Below are 4,595 nucleotides of genomic sequence, written 5' to 3'. Positions count from 1 at the left end.
TGTGTGTGTGTGTGTGTGTGTGTGTGTGTGTGTGTGTGTGTGTGTGTAAGTGTCTGAGGCCAGAACAGAACTCGGGTCCTCCTGACTCTGGGGCTGGTGTTTTACTCACTGCGCCACCTAGCCACCCCATACCTTGCTTCCTCTTGCCTTAAATTGGCCTGTTCCCTGTTCCTCACATGGAACATTCTATTCCCTCTCACTCTCCATGCCTTTGCACATGTGGTCACCTTTACACTCCTCTCTCACTCCTGCCTTGTAGAAGCCCTAGCTTCCATCAATCCACATGCCATCTCCTACATGAAGCTTTTTCTGACACCACCAATTATTGACACTATTTTACTCTTAGATTTTCTTTGAAATAGTATGCACGCAATTTGCATCAAATTACTTAGAAACATGTTGTAGCTCCCCCTTCCCTACCTCTAGAAATCAGAGACTTCTTCATGTTGGTCTCTGCAGCCCCCACAGCTAGTATAGTATCTTGTACACTGTTGCTCAGTCTTTCAATCATGTCTGACTCTTGGGGTGGCTAGGTAGTGCAGTGAGTAGAGCACTGGCCCTGGAGCCAGGAGGACCTGGGTTTGGATCCAGCCTCAGACATCTGACACAAAAAAACTAGCCATGTGACCTTGGGCAAATTACTTAACCCCAATTGCCCTACTCCCCCCTCCAAAAAGCAAAAAAAAAAAAATCATGTCTGACTCTTAATGACCCCAGAGACCATAGCTAATATTGTCTAAGGGGTTTTCTTAACAAAGATACTTGAGTGGTTTGTCATTTCCTTCTCCGGTGAATTAAGGCAAATAGAGGTTAAGAGATTTGCCTAGAGTCACACAACTAGTAAGTATCTGAGACTGGATTTGACCTCAGGTCTTCCTGATTCTAGACCCAGTGCTCTATCCACTGAGCAACCTAGCCTGCTCCACAGAGTCCATAGCATCACAAAGAGTCAGATACAACTGAACATATTGAGGGTACTTAATTGTTGAATGGTTGGTTGAATTGGATTCAATTAAGAACTTGTTTTTGAAGATCATAACTTAATTCATAGGTTCTGAATTAATGATAAAACTTATTTTCTTAATAAAACCAAATATTTTATCCTCACTTTTGAAAAACTTCAGCAAATATGAACAAAAATACATTATAAAATGTAAGACATTTTTCAGTTTTTGGTTAGCTGAATATAAAACCTAATTTTGAGTCACATAATAAGGTTCCCTACCTGCCAAAGACACCTTCATGGAAGGACGAAGACCAAAAATGACTGTTTTTATTATTTTTTTTTACTCAGAATTCTTTCCTAAGATTCTTTGTAACTCATTTATTCACTGATCTACTCATTAAGTTTGCTAAACAAGAATAGATCAGAGGTCTGTGTGTTCTAAGTGTCAACCGTTTTTATAAATTTTCAAGGTCCACTACCATTTAGAAGTGAATTGAAATTCTTAAAGACCAATGTTGAGAATTTATAAGCATTGAGTATTCTATCAGTACACTCATACTACTACCTAAAGAAAAGTTCAAGGTTAAATTCTTCAGTAGACAATAACATGAAATGTACATAAATGAAACAGAGAAATAGAAAAATGCCAAGTAGCTCAAACTAAGCGGCAACTCTTTGGTTATAGGGATAATATACTTTTTTTCCTCTACTCCCTCCCCACAATGCCTCATATAGTGTTTTTATTATATATAAAAGACACTTAATGTGGAAGAAAGCAAGAAGAGAGGAAGACATAAAGAAAAGGAAGGTAGAAAGGAATGAAGGAAAGAAAGAAGGAAGGGAGACAGATCCACAGATTTCCTAAAAATGTTACCTTATTTCTGTGACTGATCAAACAAAATACCATTCTTTAAGCCAGACTACAAACACCTACAAACAAATTTTTATTAAAAAATTTAAATTAAGGTTTTTTAAATGAAAAGAGATTAACTATTTCCTTCCTTGGAACCTTCTACTAGAAACACCTAATTCACAAACTATCTGTTTTATGTGTTTTTAATCTAAAGAAAAGAAAACAATGATCAGGGAAAGCAAATCACTCACTCATTCTCTATGATTAGTATCCTTAAGTGCCTATGACAAAAAGTTAATCTTATCTACAAGAAAGATAGTGGAATGAATATCTTCCTTTTAAATATAAAAATTTACTTAGTTGAGTCCATTTTAATTAATTTTAGATAAAGAAAACAGTTCAATTATAGATACTGCATAATTTTGAATAGTCACATGAAAGTACTCCAAATTGTCAACACAATCTAGCACCTGGGTGTACAGCCTCAGATACTAGCACATAGCAAAAAATCTTCCAAGAGCTCTGGGAGGCAATAAATAACAAGATTCTTCTTAGAGGAAACAGGCATCCTTTGCCCTCTTCTAGTACAGGTTCTGAACTTCCATGGCAGCTAAGATAGATACATCAATAGTAAAAGCCTTTTTAGTCCCTAGACTCCCCCAGTTTGGGATATTACATTTTTTGTAGCTTTAAGAAATGATTGGGCATCTAAATGCAGATTTTGCATATCACATCAACATAGTAAGAAAGGATATGAGATTGGACATACAATTTTCTTTTACAATTAGTCATGGAAAATCCATTATATCAATAGTTGTATTTCTAAAGCATTCCAGAAAGAAGGTACTTTGCAAAATTTTAAGTATGATGCTTTACATTCCCCTGAAAATAACTAAGGTAGGTTCACATTATTTGTACTTTGCATTTCTCTGAAGTTCTTTATTATCTCTTTCCTATTTCTCATTCAAAAAGTAATTTAACATACTTTTATTACATACTACTATAAATTGAAAAGAAAAAAAGCTTTCATAAATGTAGTTGTTAAACTAAACCAGAGTAAGGCACAAAAATGGTAGGAGGGGTCAAAAGACCAAATGTTAGTTTCCTCAAATAGACAAGAGATCACTTTCCTACCCCTGGCCCTTTACTCACTGGGTAATTGAATTCAAATCTTGCCTCATACACTTACTTTATGTGAAACTGTGGATGATGTAACCCTTGTAACAGTTTCCTCATTTGTAACATGGGGATAATAATAGCACCTACCTCAAAAGGTTTGTTGTGAATATAAAATGAGATAATATTTATAAAGCATTTCCCAAATGCTTCCTATTATTGTTATTAATGAACATATATTTGAAAAAAATGAAAGAAGGAAATTTAAAGATATTCCCCTTGCTCTAAGGGAATTTCAGCACACTATGTCTATTAAAAAAAATGGCTCTTATGAGGTGGCAAGTCCCAATTGTCTAAGAAAATGTTTTTGAATATGAAAGTAATGCAACATAGCTATAAAGCTTTGTTCAGCATCTTATTATAAAACTATTTTAAGAATCTCATTAAAATAATACTCAAACAGATATTATAAATCAAGGATCAGATTATGGAAACCTTCACACAGAATACTTAAAATATGTCTGTAAACAAACTTGAAATAATATTATCAATTGTTATTACTTTAAATATATATGTATGTGTATATATATGATGTATAAGTGGCAGAATCTTTAACCTAACCACCTTTTTCTCAACATAGCTCTTCTCCTACTTACAACATCAAGTAAGGCTTTGAATTAAGGATCAGGATGAATATTCTGTACATAATCTACAAGCTTAATAAAACCAAAGCCCATTTTAAATGTTCCTCTTTCTAATGCTTATGCTTGAACTAAATATGATTGACAATAGTGATAAGAATTGGACCTGCAATTTTAACCTAATTGAGGAAGATGCCTCTATCAATGCTGGTGCCTCCTCTGCAATGTATAGTTTAGATCAAAGATGTCAAATACAAGACCAGAAGCAGATTAAAATGTAATTGAGGAACATTTAACAAAATAAACAAAAAAATTCATACAACACTGATAATGTTCATTTGTGGTTTTCTAAGTCAATTCACCAACAGGGATGCATTTCTATTTGAGTTGGAGACCTCTGGCCTAGAACACTGAAAAGTTTAAGTGATTTGCCTCAGTCACAAAATGAAACTTGAACTCATATCTCCATGAGTTCACTCTCCACTATGCCATACTGCCTATTATATGACTGATAAGACATAAATAATATCAATTCCTAATATTCTGTCAGCTATTACAAAGGTGAATTTCTAATGAAAAACTGATTTTTTAAAGAATTCCCATAATTTGAGTGTCATAAACAAAGTTGGTCAATAAGAATTAAAGAAAAAGAATATAAAACAGATGGCCACATTAACCTGAGAACACAGTTTTAACCCATTCCATTTGTGTTCCATACCAGTTTCTGTTTCTATACACGACCTGGGGGTGGTAGTAGAAGTGGGGGAGGGTGGGGAGCTACGGGAAAGGGTAATGTAATGACCATGAGTACCCAGAATATGTATACATATTCCTAGGGTTTGTTTATAAAATATAATAAACCTTCCTCCTCCAAGACAAAACCAAAGTATTTATTTGGGATATTACTATTAGGAGACCAAGAATCAAGGTTTAGTAAGATACTCATCACCAATGCAGGGAGCACCAACAAGCAAGAGTTCTCTTGGTCAAGCCTCCCCACAAGCATTTTCCCCTTGGCAAGTTCTTCCCTCATCCCCCC

The 4,595-nt window shown here is 34.8% G+C and overlaps 1 protein-coding gene across 10 annotated transcripts in view; it reads right to left on the bottom strand.

Moving 5' to 3' along the window:
* The window catches only part of PAM (peptidylglycine alpha-amidating monooxygenase), a 369,904-nt gene that overhangs the window by 301,182 nt on the left and 64,127 nt on the right, over positions 1 to 4,595 (bottom strand). The gene's annotated exons all lie outside the window — the stretch shown is intronic.

This window comes from Petaurus breviceps, unplaced genomic scaffold (genome assembly GCF_028583685.1).
Source record: "Petaurus breviceps papuanus isolate PSGF00001 unplaced genomic scaffold, PetGlider_PUasm1.0 184, whole genome shotgun sequence".
Lineage (NCBI taxonomy): Eukaryota > Metazoa > Chordata > Mammalia > Diprotodontia > Petauridae > Petaurus > Petaurus breviceps.
Note: the sequence above shows the minus strand (reverse complement) of the source record. Positions and strands in the feature narration are given on the sequence as shown.